Source organism: Lepidochelys kempii, chromosome 20 (genome assembly GCF_965140265.1).
Source record: "Lepidochelys kempii isolate rLepKem1 chromosome 20, rLepKem1.hap2, whole genome shotgun sequence".
Lineage (NCBI taxonomy): Eukaryota > Metazoa > Chordata > Testudines > Cheloniidae > Lepidochelys > Lepidochelys kempii.
The window spans coordinates 17,003,901-17,019,706 of NC_133275.1; positions in this window are offsets into that span (position 1 = coordinate 17,003,901).

The window sequence follows — 15,806 nt, forward strand, 5'->3', positions numbered from 1 at the left end:
GCCAGGCCATGATTGTAGAGATGCCATCAGCGTGGGGCTCGCACCAGCTGCTGGGCAAGAGGGACCCTGGCTTTGATTCCACCTGGCAGTTCCTGTGGTCCTAGACAGCAGCAGGTTCAGGAGAGTGGGTGTTCTGCACTTGTTAGACTCTGTACTGAGCTCTGGGAGCGGGCGGGGAGAGTGGGTGGGGGGGGGCTATGTCTACACTGCAGTGAACCCCACAGCTGGCCTGGGTCAGCTGACTTGGGCTGAGGGGCTATAAAACTGCTGGCTGGGGGACCTGTGCTCTGCTTCCGTGCAGAGAGGTGGGGGAAATCTCCTCCTCGGTTGCTAGGTGTGACTGCCCTGGCTTTTGGGCCTCCCCTTGTCTTTTCAGATCCTCCACTGACACGGGTCAGTTTCAACCAGTCCTTAATGACCCATTCATTCAACTTCAGACAGCGTGACCCAACACCTCTTAAGAACGGCCATACAGGGTCAGACCAAAGGTCCATCCAGCCCGTATCCTGTCTTCCAGCAGTGCCAAGGTGCTGGAACTAGGAGTGCTGGGGGTGTGGCAGAACCCTCTTGCTTGAAGTGGTTTCCCTCATATAGTGCATTTAGTTTTGTTCAGTGGCTTTGAGCACCTCCACTATAAAAATGGTGCCAATGCCTCTACAGCAGTGGCCAGTGCCAGACGCTTCAGAGAGAATGACCAGAAGAAGGCAATTTCGAGTGATCCGTCCCCATCATCCAGTCCCAGGTTCTGGTGTTCAGTGGTTTAGGGACACCCAGAGCACGGGGTTGCATCCCTGACCATCTTGGCTAATAGTCATGGATGGACCTGTCCTCCAGGAACTTCTCTCATTCTTTTTGAACCCAGCTGTATTTCTGGCCTTCACAACATCCCCTGCCAATGAGTTCAACAGCTTGTCTGTGCACTGTGAAGAAGTACTTCCTTATGGTAATTTTAACCCACTGCCGATAAATTTCATTGGGTGACCCCCTGGTTCTTCTGACACGTGAAGAGAGAACGAACATTTCCTTCTTCATTCTTTTCACACCACTCGTGATTTTATAGACCTCCCGTCATTGTCAATTTTTCCAAGCTTGTGAAAAGTCCCAGTCTTTTTAATTTCCCCTCCTACGGGAAGCTGTTCTACCCCTTGTGTGCTCCTTTCTCCCCAATATCACACTTGTGACAGAGTGCTCCTAAGCAGGGCACAGCTGGGCACCTGGGAACAGAGCTGAGCCTCCCCTGAGCACAGCCAAGGTCACTGACTCTCAGGAGAACTGGTGGCTTTCTTAAAGTCCCAGCTCCTGGAGTCATGTGAATTTGTGAGAATTCCAGTTTTTGCTTAGCCAATGAAGTCAGTGTCTAGCGCTCATGGCTGGGGAGCACAGTCCAGAAGCTCCATGGAGGGATGAATAAAGAATCCAAACTGATCAGTTTTGTAATCCCATGATTTTGGGGGCCTCACTTCTGAGCTCTGAAGCTGGTGACGCTGCATAGATGGTGGGCTCTGTGTGCCTATTTGCTCCAAAGTACGCTAGCAACAACCAGCACAGAGATGTCCTCTGAAGTAGCTGACAGTGTTAATGAGGGGAGCTGCAAGGCTTAGCTGAGCCACTGGGTGGGAAAGGGTGGGTTGTGGGGTGGGATGCTGGGTGGGGCAGGGCAGGCTGGAGAGAGTGAGGTGGCAAGTGGGGAAGACTGATTGGGCGACGGAGGGAAGGCTGGCTGAGGGTGTCAGGGAAGGCTTGTGGGGAAGGGGGTGGGGCGGTGGCAGCAGCAGGTGCTGGAAGGAGGGTGGCAGGCACTGGGTGGGAAGTTGACGGGGTGTTGGTTGCGGGAGGCTGGGTTGGGGGAAGCAGGTGCTGGGTGGGAAAAATTGGGGGGCTGAGACATGGGGGGCATGGGCGGTGGGCTAGGAGGCGCAAAGGCTAGGCTGGGATTGGCAGATGCCTGGCAGGGAAGGCTGGGCTGGTGGGGTGGGGAAGGCCACGGGCACTTTGCTTGGCCTTTCCACACAGCATCTGTCTGTCCAGCCCTGTTATCAGGGCGTGGCCTCGCTTGCTGATCAGTCTTCAGAGGCTGTTGCTGCAGTGCAAAGGCAATCAAGAGCTGGATTAACCTGACTGCTTCTGCTCCATGCCTCAGTGGGCATCCTGCATGAGAGCCGGCACAGGGACCCTTGCATCCTTCGCAAAGCTCCCTGCCAAGGGGTTCTCCCAGGCAGCCTTTCCTTCTGTGCCAGAGCTTTGGGGTGAGAGGAGATGGCTGCCCTGGCAGGAATCTGGAGTGAGAGGAGATGGCTGCCCTGGCACGAATCTGGGTCCCATTGATCCAACACCCTTTGTCCCTTGGGTGGCTGTTAACATCATCACGGGCTCGTCTGTGAGCCTGTGTGGGATAGAGGGCGGCTGCAGTTCATTGATCCCTCACCCTCGTTATCTGTAGCCTCTTCCTGGCCGATAAGGGGGCTCGAGGGTGAGGGCAGGGCGGGGCCTGGAGCCTGAGCTTTGGCAACCTGCCACCGACTGCCATGCCGGTGTTACGGTAACACGAGGACTCTGATTTGAACGCTGCTTCATGCTGTCACCTTGGGCCTGGAGCTTCGCCACCTGGCGTTCGCCTGAAGGTGGCGAGTGGTTTTCTTCTAATGTCTGAGCCAAATCGGTGCAGCTGTTTGAGTCCCACAAGGTGGGTCTCTACGCTGTGATGTGGAGAATGAACTCTGCGGGTGGGGCAAGGGCTCTGCTGCTGGGGCGGCGGGGGCCTGCTCGCCAGGCCAGTTCTCTAAAGTCAGCCTTTGTATCTTAAGAACATAAGTGTAACCTTTCTGCCTGTCAGAGTTGGCAGCAACAAGGGCCGGGTTCAGTATCTAGGGGTTCCATTCCAATAACACAATGGAAAACCGGCTCGAGCCCCCACCCAGTGACCTGGGACAAATATATACCACCCCCACTGGGCACCTCCATGAGGCAATATTTCCCCTCTCGCAAGCACAGAGTCTGAGTGTAGCAAAAAGCCTTTTAATAACAGAGAGAAACAATGTGGCATTATGTTGGAGAAACACCACCAACAGGATTCATAACACAACCCATGAGCAAAAAACCCACCCCAAGCAAATTGGGGCATGTCCTTTCCCTTTGGTTCTTGAGTTCAGCAACTCAAAATCACCCAAAGTCCCGAAAGTCCAACGACCCAAAAGTCTCTGTCCCTGGTCAGGGCAGCCCCAGAGTTCAAAAGTTTATCTGCAGAGTTTTACCTCCCAACCTGGGTGGAGACTGGGGTTAAGGGGCACCTTACATGGTCCAAAGCTGATGGCCCCACCTCTCCATGGGGCTCTGCTTTGCCAGCCACCCCATGAGTTGCTCTCGGCATCCAACAAACTGCTCTGCTCCCCGAGCCGCTCTGCTCCGCTCGCCATCCCGCAACTGCTCCACCATATATCTTCAGCCTCCCCCACTACTTAACACAACACTCAGTGATTTCAGCTCTTAGTAAGTTTAGCTCTTTCATGATTTCAGCTTCTAGTAGGGGAGCCTCAGTGTGGGTGCACCATTAGCCCAAAGTGAACTCAGCTCAGCAGCCTGTAACTAGACTCCTAATGGAATCAAAATTATAGTGGAAAGAGGAAGAAGTGCAATTAGCATGTAAGGCCCTCACGAAAGGCGGGGCGGGGGCATACCACCAAGTATTAATACCTGTCCCCAGCCTCTCTCCCTTCACAGAGTTTTGGAACCCATGTTCCTTGCCTAGCGAGTGAAACTTAGTTGATGGAGAGTCCCTCCATCATAACAAAAGGCCAAGTACAGTTCCATTGTCCTTGATTCCCATAATCAGGGTAATAACAATTTATTCTTCCTGCCCCAATAACAGAGACAATGGGGATCCCACAGCAGCCAAAGTGACCATTTGGGCAGCTATGGCCTCATTCTAGGCGGGCTGGGTGTGCCTATGCAAATGAGATCGGCCCCTGAAGTTCTTTTCCACAACTTGCCACACCTCACCACCAGATGTCAGGGTGGAGCTCATCCCGATTCTGCTTACGAGAGGAAAGTGATCAGGAACAGTCAGCATGGATTCACCAAGGGCAAGTCATGCCTGACTAAACTAATTGCCTTCTATGATGAGATAACTGGCTCTGTGGATGAGGGGAAAGCAGCGGATGTGTTATTCCTTGACTTTAGCAAAGCTTTTGACACGGTGTCCCACAGTATTCTTGCCAGCAACTTAAAGAAGTATGGGCTGGATGAACGGACTATAAGGTGGATAGAAAGCTGGCTAGATTGTTGGGCTCAGTGGGTAGTGATCAATGGCTCCATGTCTAGTTGGCAGCCAGTATCAAGTGGAGTGCCCCAAGGGTCGGTCCTGGGGCCGGTTTTGTTCAGTATCTTCATTAATGATCTGGAGGATGGCATGGATTCGTGTTTGCAAGTTTGCAGATGACACTAAACTGGGAGGAGAAGTAGATAGGCTGGAGGGTAGGGATAGGATACAGAGGGACCTAGACAAGTTGGAGGATTGTGCCAAAAGAAATCTGACGAGGTTCAACAAGGACAAGTGCAGAGTCCTGCACTTCGGAGGGAAGAATCCCATGCACCGCTGCAGACTAGGGACAGAAAGGCTCGGCAGCAGTTCTGCAGAAAGGACCTATGGGTTACAGTGGACGAGAAGCTGGATATGAGTCAGCAGTGTGCCCTTGTTGCCAAGAAGGCCAATGGCATTTTGGGATGTATAAGTAGGGGCATTGCCAGCAGATCGAGGGACGTGATCGTTCCCCTCTACTCGACATTGGTGAGGCCTCATCTGGAGTACTGTGTCCAGTTTTGGGCCCCACACTACAAGAAAGATGTGAAAAAATTGGAAAATGTCCAGCGGAGGGCAACAAGAATGATTAGGGAACTGGAACATGTGACTTATGAGGAGAGGCTAAGGGAACTGGGATTGTTTAGTCTGCAGAAGAGAAGAAGGAGGGGGGGATTTGATAGCTGCTTTCAACTACCTGAAAGGGGGTTCCAAAGAGGATGGCTCTAGACTGTTCTCAGTGGTAGCTGATGACAGAACAAGGAGTAATGGTCTCCAGTTGCAGTGGGCGAGGTTTAGGTTGGATATTAAGAAAAACTTTTTCACTAGGAGGGTGGTGAAGCACTGGAATGGGTTACCTAGGGAGGTGGTGGAATCTCCTTCCTTAGAGGTTTTTAAGGTCAGGCTTGACAAAGCCCTGGCTGGGATGATTTAGTTGGGGATTGGTCCTGCTTTGAGCAGGGGGTTGGACTAAATGACCTCCTGAGGTCCCTTCCAACCCCGATATTCTATGGTAAGTCTCTGCCTGCGCTAGAGCTTAAGTCTTTGCAGTTAATTTAACCCTTCTGAAACAGGAGGGAAGTTACTCAATGTTCCAGCTGAGGCCACGTCTATATTGGGAGCATTTTGCCAGTACAGGTAAACTAGTGTGGACATAGAAGAGCACTACTGTCCCCCACTGAATGAAGAGCCTTTACCCTTAGAAAAGAGCAAGAATACAAAGAGGATGAACCCACTGCTCAGGCTTGCTCTGCATGGCTTTTCTATCACTATAGCGATGTTGGCTAGGGGTGTGATTCCTAACCAATACAATCATACCAGGACATCATCTTAACACGTGGATGTGCTTATACCAGTACAACTAATATACACTAGCACTGGAGAGCTTAAAATAAGATACTAGACTGAGAGGACAAAAGAAAGGAGCAGATTCTCCTCTTAAATATACAGCATTCTCGCCCAGGATAGAAGACTGAGAAGAGGGACTTGCAGACAGATGTACACTGAATAGAGTTATTAGCAATATAAAAAAAGATGTCTTAGCAGCTCTCCTGCTCTGATTGCAAAGTAAAGAATTAACTGCAACATCAGATCACTTCTGCTTTGGCCAGCCAGAAGGCATCCATCTAACACTGGCTGCATTTGCTCCATGGCCTGTATTGGGAAGTAAATACCCTGGTCCCATGAGTGAACTGTTGGAAGAGAATAGGATCCCATCACTGAGCTAGGTATTCTGAAGAACCTGTTTCGCCTTTCTTCAGGGTAAATGCACTGATCTGAAGGGCATGACTAAATATGAACAGGATGCTTTTATGAAGTGGTAAATGGATGAGCGATATAAATATGAAATAAAGACGGCTTCTTCCAGCCTAATAGCAAGTGAATGCATCCTTCTAGCAAAAGGCAGCACAGCGTACTGAGCTCACCATGCATTAGCATTTACAAAAATATGATTTCCCAAGTGCATTAGAGACCTTAACATCCCATCCTACCTTCCTGCACTTTATAAGATGATAGGGAAACCAACAGGCCCTGATTTGATGATAGTTATCATAGGGACATTGTATTAACCTCTCCGGATCCAAAGCATCAACTGGAAGAGAAGGAATAAAAAGACAAAAGAAAACATTCTGTAAAACAAGATCTAAGTTCATCATCAACACAATTAACAAGAGTGGAAACATACTAGCTACTGGAGCTGCCCTCTAACGGGGTGAAGCCATCAATTTTTAATAGCCGAGACAAAAATGCTAAACTGCTAAGTTGGCACTCACTGTGTGTACCCAACCAAATTCACTTCGGATTTTGGGTGAGTGGAATGTTCAATTAAAAATGAGGAAAGCGCAATCAGTAGGGCAGAGTAGCCAGTACATATTAATGACTATACTTATGCAGAACAGTGAGCTGGAAATAAACATTACTATAAAAACCCTTGAAGCTACCAAATTAGCTAGTTGTTCAGCAGTGAAATGCTAAGGATTGGCAGAAGCACGGTATTCTGAAGTAAATCCTTTTGCATTTACCTTCAGACTCCAAGGCCATCTCTGCTGGATTAAGAAAAAAATCAAACTCAAACAAACATGTCTGGAGTTAAGGATGCAATTTGCACTACAGTGCACTTGGCCCTGTAAAGTGCAGAGGTTGGCAGGTGCTTAAGAGCCCAACACTCACTGAACATAGTGAGGGGCTAAGTCACAGGCACTTTTTGAAAATGTTCCCTCCTAGTCCATACTATGACCCAGAGACAGGCACGAATCACTTTAATCACTAACAGTTACACAGAAGGGACAAGGTAGGGGAGGACCAACTTCTGATAGTGAGAGACACAAACTTTCAAGCATACATAGACCGCTTCTTCAGGATTCAGTTTGTGTCCGTGCAGCAGCTTTCTTGCCATCACAAATGTGTCTCCCCTCACACCTTCCATGCTATTTATCCACGTTTGTATCAATGTACAGAGGGCATGCACAGAAGGAACATGGGCCAACGGACTGTGGGAGGTTTTCTAGATAGCTGGAAGTAAGGAGGACGGGCCAGATTGATTACATAAATCAGTGTTTTTCAACCTTTTTGATACCAGGGACCAGCTTAGAATCATAGAATATCAGGGTTGGAAGGGACCTCAGGAGGTCATCTAGTCCAACCCCCTGCTCAGTACAAGACCAACACCAACTAAATCATCCAAGCCAAGGCTTTGTCAAGCCGGGCCTTAAAAACCTCTAAGGATGGAGTTTCCACCATCTCCCTAGGTAACCCATTCCAGTGTTTCACCACCCTCCTAGTGAAATAGTGTTTCCTAATATCCAACCTAGACCTCCCCCACTGCAACTTGAGACCATTGCTTCTTGTTCTGTCATCTGCCACCACTTTGAACAGCCTAGCTCCATCCTCTTTGGAACCCCCTTTCAGGTAGTTAAAGGCTGCTATCAAATTCCCCCTCACTCTTCTCTTCTGCAGACTAAATAACCCCAGTTCCCTCAGCCTCTCCTCATAAGTCATGTGCCCCAGCTCCTTAATAATTTCCGTTGCCCTCCGCTGGACTCCCTCCAATTTGTCCACATCCTTTCTCTAGTGGGGGGACCGAAACTGGACGCAACACTCCAGGTGTGGCCTCACCAGTGCCAAATGGAGGGGAATAACCACTTCCCTCAATCTGCTGGCAATGCTCCTACTAATACAGCTCAATATACCATTGGCCTTCTTGGCAACAAGGGCACACTGCTGACTCCTATCCAGCTTCTTATCCACTGTAATCCCCAGGTCCTTTTCTGCAGAACTGCTGCTTAGCCAGTCGGTCCCCTGTCTGTAGCAGTGCATGGGATTTCCTTCCTTCCTTCCTTCCTTCCTTCCTTCCTTCCTTCCTTCCTTCCTTCCTTCCTAAGTGCAGAACTCTGCACTTGTCCTTGTTGAACCTTATCAGATTTCTCTTGGCCCAATCCTCCAATTTGTCTAGGTCACTCTGGACCTTTCCCTACCCTCCAGTGTATCTACTTCTCCTCCCAGTTTAGTGTCACAAATGGCTACTTGTGATGAAGTGGAAAGTGTCTTAGTGTTTGTATGAATACTGTGCACACCTCAGTTTTCCCTATGTGTTGCACAAGTATCTAGGTGGTGGGATAAGGGTGTGTGACCTTTGCAGATACCCCGAGAGGGAAGGTGCAAGTGCCTTCTAGCTCCCTGGGCCCAGACAATAGATGTATCTTGGCAACTGATTGCCGGGCCGCATCCTCTGCAAGAGCCAGCTGGAGGAATTGGAGAACAAAGGGAGGTGGAGGCCAGGTGACCGGTTTGCCTGGGGAACAGCATACAGGATGGAGGAGGGGCAACTGGGTGTGACTGAAGGTGGGCTGCTGGAGGCTGGTCAGACTCCTGGTTTGGGACTCAGGAGGACAGCCCATGGCTCTGGGTCTCCTCAAGATGAACTTTGCTGTAACTTCCTGCTTTCTGTGCTAACAAGATTCCGCTCTATGCTGTGTTCCAGACGACTAATAAACCCTTCTGTTTTACACCGCTGGCTGAAAGTCACTCCTGACTGCTGAAGTCGGGGGTGCATGGCCCCTTTGGAGGGCGTGTAAGGTTTCCCCAGGTATCCTATTCAGGTGGCTCACTGCAGGGAGCTTATGGCGTGAGACAGGGATGCTGAATGCTCCGAGGTCAGACCAAGGAGAAGCTGAAGCCCAGGAGGCTTGTCCTAGTGAGAGTGTGCCCCGAGGGATAGTCACACTGCAAGAGGGTCCTGGTCCGGGGGCTAGTCTTCACCAGACTCACTGCAGCTGCGCTAATGTAGGGCAGTAGTGTAAACGCACTATGAAGACCAGAGAGCGCTTTCCTGTCAGCATAATTACTCCACCTCAGCGAAAGGTGGAAGCTATGACAGAATGAGAGTGTGTCCCACTGACTTAGCGCCGGTGCGGACAGCTCGGGGGGTGGCTTTTTCATATCCGTGACCGACATAAGTTACATCAACTTAAGCGGAAGCATAGACAAGCCCTGAACTTCATTCAGTGGTTCCAGAGCACCAAGCCCGTGCATCCATGAACTACTATGGGGGGAAAAAGTCCCCAATGCCTCAAACCAACACCGTATATCTGGCTATGCCTCTGGAGAGGGCAGCACCCTTACCTGACCATGGTACTAATTAGGGCTGTCAATTAATCACAGTTAACTCACGCGATTAACTCAAAAAAAATTATTAAAAAAATGAATCGCACAGTTACATTTCAATTGGTATTCTATTGCGTATTACACATTTGTGGATGTTTTCTACATTTTCAAATATATTGATTTCAGTTACAACACAGAATACAAAAGGTACAGTGCTCACTCTATTCTATTTATTGCAAATATTTGCACTGTAAAAATGATAAACAAAAGAAATCCCATTTTTCAATTCACCTCATACAAGTACTGAAGTGCAATCTCTTTATCGTGAAAGTGCAACTTACAAATGTAGATTTTTTTGTTACATAACTGCACTCAAAAACAAAACAATGTAAAACTTTAGACCTTACAAGTCTACTCACTCCTACTTCTCGTTCAGTCAATCACAGAGAGAAACAAGTCTGTTGACATTTATGGGAGATATGCTGCCCACTTCTTATTCACAATGTCACCTGAAAGTGAGAACAGGCGTTTGTATGGCACTTTTGTAGCCGGCATTGCAAGGTATTTACATGCCAGAGATGCTGAACATTCGTATGCCCCTTCCTGCCTCGGCCACTGTTCCAGAGGACGTGCTTCCATGCGGATGGCACTTGTTAAAAAAATTATGGGTTAAATAACGTGTGACTGAACTCCTTGGGGGAGAGCGGTGCCCCCCCTGCACTGTTTCACCGCATGCTGCCACAGATTTCCTGTTATAGCAGTCGCGGATGATGACCCAGCAAATGATGTTCATTTGAAGAACACTTTCACTGCAGATCTGACCAAACACAAAGAAGGTACCAATCTGAGATTTCTAAAGATAGCTCCAGTACTCGACCCAAGGTTTAAGAATCTGAAGTGCCTTCCAAAATCTGAGAGGGTCGAGGTGTGGAGCATGCTTTCAGAAGTCTTAAAAGAGCAATACTCCAATGTGGAAATTACAGATCCAAACCACCAAAAGAGAAAATCAACCTTCTGCTGGTGGTATCCAACTCAGATGATGAAAGTGAACACGTGTTGGGCCACACTGCTTTGGATCGTTATTGAGCAGAACTCATCATCAGCATGGATACATTATCTCCTGCAAATGTAAACAAACTTGTTTGTCTTAGCAATTGGCTGAACAAGAAGTAAGACTGAGTGTACTTGTAGGCTCTAAAGTTTTACATTGTTTTGTCTGAGAATGCAATTTTTTTGTACATAATTCTACATTTGTGAGTTCTACTTTCATGATAAAGAGATTGCACTATATTGCTTGTATTAGGTCAAGTGAAAAACACTATTTCTTTTGTTTTTTTGTACTGTAAAAATATTTGTAATAAAAAATAAATATAAGTGAGCACAGTACACTTTGTATTCTGTGTTGTAATTGAAATAAATATGTTTGAAAATGTAGAAAACATCCACAAATATTTAAATGGTATTCTATTATTTTTAAGTGCGTGATTACATTTTTTAATTGCTTGACAGCCCTAGTACTAACAGGATATTAACCATGTTGCGTCTGTAGCAAAACGCATTTTGGAGCCAGCCACTGGTAATAAAGTCAATTATGAATTATGGCAAGGACAGGGCCTTAATAAGAACAGTCACTTCACTGGGATGATCCCCAGGAAACTGATTTAGGCCCTGGATGCACAAGACATGACTGTAGCTTTATAACCAGTTTGTACCCCACACAGCAAATTTGATCTGCTAGTTGGATCCTCCATTTCTCCAGACCACAGACATGCTGCAGCTGGGGGACATAGTCCACTAGGTCAATGTGGGAACCCACAAACCATGATGCACACTGTGGAGGACTGCAAAATGGCAACTTCCTGGAGGTCTTCATGCCTTGAACATGACTGATAAGAAGGCTGCGGCACCTTAGAGACTAACCAATTTATTTGAGCATAAGCAGAATTAATATCATATTTCCTCTATATAAATCCACACTACATTCCTATCTTGAATACTGTGTGCAGATGTGGTCGCCCCATCTCAAAAAGATATCTTGGAAATGGAAAAGATACAGAAAGGGGCAACAAATATTATTAGGGGTATGGAACAGCTTCCTTATAAGAAGAGAGAAGACTGGGACTTTTCAGCTTGGAAAAGAGATGACTAAGGGGGTGAAAGTAACTAAGGAAGTGTTATTTCTGCTTCTCATAACACAAGAACTAGAGGTCATCAAATGAAATTAATAGACAACAGGTTTAAAACAAACAAAAGGAAGTATTTCTTCACACAATGCACAGTCAACCTGTGGAACTCCTTGCCAGAGGAAGTTGTGAAAACCAAGACTATAACAGGGTTTAAAAAAGAACTAGATAAGTTCATGAATTAGTCAGGATGAGCAGGGATTCAAAACCAAGCTCTGAAGTGTACCTAGGCTCTATTTGCCAGAAGCTGGGAATGGGCCAACACTAGGTAAGGAGGAATTCTAGGCTACCCTGAGCTGTATGGTTATGACACTATCTGACCCCCCTGCTGGATCCCAAGGCCACAGAGCCATTCAGCCAAATGGATGGTATTGAGATGGGGGACTATGACCTGTTCAAACAGGCTTTGCTGCTGAAGTTTGAACTGACCCCCGAGGCGTACAGGAAACAATTCCGGGGTGTACGCAAGACCCCAGGTGTCACTTACAAGGAGGTCACCAATCTGCTGGGGGAATATCTCCATAGGTAGGGGAAGGGCACAGGGGCCACGACCACAGCGGAGGTGTGTAACCCGGTGGGGTTGGGGCAGCTGTATGACATCTGCCCTCCAGACCTGAAGATGTGGTTAGTGGACCGGAAGGCTAAAGATCTGCGCAGTGCAGGGGCACTAGTGGATGAGTTTGTGAACAGCAGATAGGGGGCAGGAGGGAGACTGGATGGAGCTGCAGGAGGATCCCTCCTTAGAGAAGCTGAGGGCCCTTGCTGGCCACAATGGTGCAGGATCCCAGGGGGAGGACCGCCGGGAGAGATTCCTGTGGGAGAAGGGATTCCTGTACCAGGAATGGGCTGGTTCAGGGCCAACTGAACCTTGGAAAGCCAGGAGGCAATTGGTGGTCCCCCAGAGGTACCACCACAACATTCCCCTTTCAGGGCATCTGACGCACCAGGCAGAGGCTGCTGCAGAACTTTTAGTGGCCCGGGGCCTTTGACGCCGTCCAACAGTATTGCAGGGTCTGGGACTCCTGCCAGAGGGTGGGGAAGGGCCAGGATAAGTGTAAAGCAGCCCTGAGACCTCTGCCCATCATAGAGGAGCCTTTCCAGAGGGTGGCCATGGACATAGTGGGGCCCCTCAGCAGGGCAACCCGGTCGGGGAAGAAATACATTCTGGTGGTGGTAGATTTCGCTATGCGCTACCCCGAGGCAGTGGCCATGTCGTCTATGGAGGCAGACACCATGGCAGATGCGCTGCTCACCATTTTCAGCAGAGTGGGGTTCCCCCAGGAGGTCCTTACAGACCAGAGGTCCAACTTCATGTCAGTCAACCCTGCTCCAGTGCTTGTGGGAGAAGTGTGGGGTCCGACACACCTGGGCCTCGGCGTGTCACCCTCAGTCCAACGGGCTGGGGGAGAGGTTCAACGGGACCCTAAAGATGATGCTGAAAACCTTTATGGACCAGCACCCACAGGACTGGGAGAAGTATTTAACCCACCTGCTGCTCACATACAGGGAAGTGCCCCAGGAATCCACAGGGTTTTCCCCTTTCAAGTTGTTGAGGAGGGTGAGGAGACCCTTCGACTTGATGAGGGACGAGTGCGGGGGGAAGGCCTCCCCCGATGGAGTATGTACTGAGCTTTCTGGAAAAGCTCGCGGAGCTCATGGGCTTGGCCAGGGGAAACCTAGCCAGGGCACAGAGGAAGCAGAAGGTCTGGTACGACCGCTCAGCACGTGCCTGCTTCTAGGCTACCAGGGACCAGGAGATACTTCTCATCCCCATGAGGAAGCACAAGCTGCAAGCTGCCTGGGACGGCCCCTTCAAGGTCATCAGATAGGTAAATGAAGTGAAATATGTAGTGGAACTGTCCATCCGGGCACACCGCCACTGGGTGCACCATGTCAACATGATGAAGCCATACTGGGACAGGGAGAAGTTGGGGCTGGCTGGGTGTGGGCAGTATGAGGAGAAGGGAGAGGATCCCCTGGTGGGGGCTGACCCCTCGCTGGAATCAATTCTCCTCTCAGACCAGCTAACCCCTGCCCCACAGGCAGAGATCAGAGAGGTGCTGCCTTCACACCGGCAGCTGTTCTCCAGCCGGCCTGGGCTCACTAACCTGGCTGTTCACTGGGCGGAAACAGGAGCCAATCTTCCCATCAGGTGTTCCCCATTCAGGGTCACTAGGAAAACAGCCCAGGACCTGGAGAGAGAGGTTGGAGACATGCTGGCTTTAGGGGTGATCCAGCCGTCCTCCAGCCCCTGGGCCTCTCCCATGGTGCTGGTCCCCAAGAAGGACGGATCGATCCGGTTCTGTGTGGATATGGGAAGTTCAGTGCCATCACCGTGTCCGATGCCTACCACCGATAAAATCTCTAGACAAGTTGGGGGGGCGCTGATGTGATGAGGTGGGACTGTTCTTAATGGTTCCTCTGAATAGTGTGGGGGTGCCTCAGTTTCCCTATGCAGTTCTTAAGTATCTAGGTGGTGGGATAAGGGTGTATGATCACTGCAGAGCCCTAGAGGGCAGGTGTGTGCAGGAGTCTGGACACAGAGAATGGCTGACACCCTGTTTCCTGGCCACTGATGGCCTGGGCCCTTCCCCCCTGCAGGGTGAGAGCTAAAGGGTTGGAGAACAAGGGAATCAGGTGACCTCCTGGCCCGGGAAAGGAACAAAGCCCAGAAGAGGAGGGGCTGGAGGGAGTTTTAGTTTGGGGCTGGCTGGGACATGGAGTGAAGGGCAGACGTGGTTGTCTGGCTCACTGCCCCCCAAAATGGACCCAGCTGAGGGGTCCTGTTCTCTGCACCTACAAGCTCTGTTTTAGAGCATGTTCCTGTCGTTTAATAAACCTCTGTTTTACTGGCTGGCTGAGAGTCACATCTGACTGCAAAGTTGGGGTGGAGGACCCTCTGGCTTCCCCAGGAGCCCCGCCTGAGCGAACTCACTGTGGGAAGCGCACGGAGGGGCAGAGGATGCTGAATGCTCCGAGGTCAGACCCAGGAAGCTGTGTGAGCTGTGTGTCCTGCAGACAGTCTGCTCACAGACAGGAGACTTCCCCAGAGTCCTGACTGGCTTCATGGGGAGCAGTTCCAGAGCATCGTCCGGGGACTCCATGACAGCTATCAAATCCCCCCTCACTCTTCTCTTCTGCAGACAAAATAACCACAGTTCCCTCAGCCTCTCCCCATAAGTCACATGCCCCAGCTCCCTACTCATTTTCATTTCCCTCCACTGGACTCGCTCCAATTTGTCCGCATCCTTTCTGTAGTGGGGGCCCAAAACTGGACGCAATACTCCAGATGAGGCCCTCACCAGTGCTGAATAGAGGGGAATAATCACTTCCCTCGATCTGTGGGCAATGCTCCTACTAATGCAGCCCAATATGCTGTTAGCCTTCTTGGCAACACGGGCACACTGCTGACTCATATCCAGCTTCTCATCTGCTGTAACCCCAGGTCCTTTTCTGCAGGTCCTTTTCACCAGTTCCTTATCCACCTTTCAATTCTCATAGTAGACCCCATCTTCTCCAATTGAACTAATAATTTCCCAATTGTATCAAATGCCTCACTGACATCCAGGTAGATTAGATCATTGGTTCTCAAACTGGGGGTCACAACCCGGTTAAGTGGGAGGGTCACGAGCCCCGACCCCAGCGCGCGGCTGTAAGTTGCGAGCCCCGACTCCTGCGCCAGGCTGTCAGCTCCGACCCCTGTGTGGAGCTGCGGGGCTACGAGCCCCAACCCGGGCACACGGCTGTGGGTCCCGACCCCTGTGCTAGGCTGTGAGCCCTGACCCCGGTGTGCGGCTGTGAGTCCCGACCCCGACCCCTGCGCCGGGCTGTGAGCCACGACCCAGGTGTGCAGCTGTGAGTCCTGACCCCAACCCCTGGGCCGGGTTGTGAGCCCCGACCCCGACAAGGAATCGTGGTTGTGAGCACCGACTCCAACCCCCATACAGGGCTGCAAGCCCAGACCCCAACCCTGGCCAGGAGCGGGGCTGTGATCCCTGAGTCCAACTGCCACATGGGGTTGCAAGTCCTGACCCCAACCAGGAGTGGGGCTATGAACCCTGAGCTGGGGCATCCAGGAGGCTGTGAGCCCCGATCCCTGTAATGGGGTTTCAGGCGGAGCCCGGCCATGCTGAGGGTTATCAGCCGGGAGCACACACAGGGTTGTCAGCCCCGAGCCCCGCCACCCTCTGTGTTTTAGTCTTAATTTAAAAGCAGTGAGTAAAGGT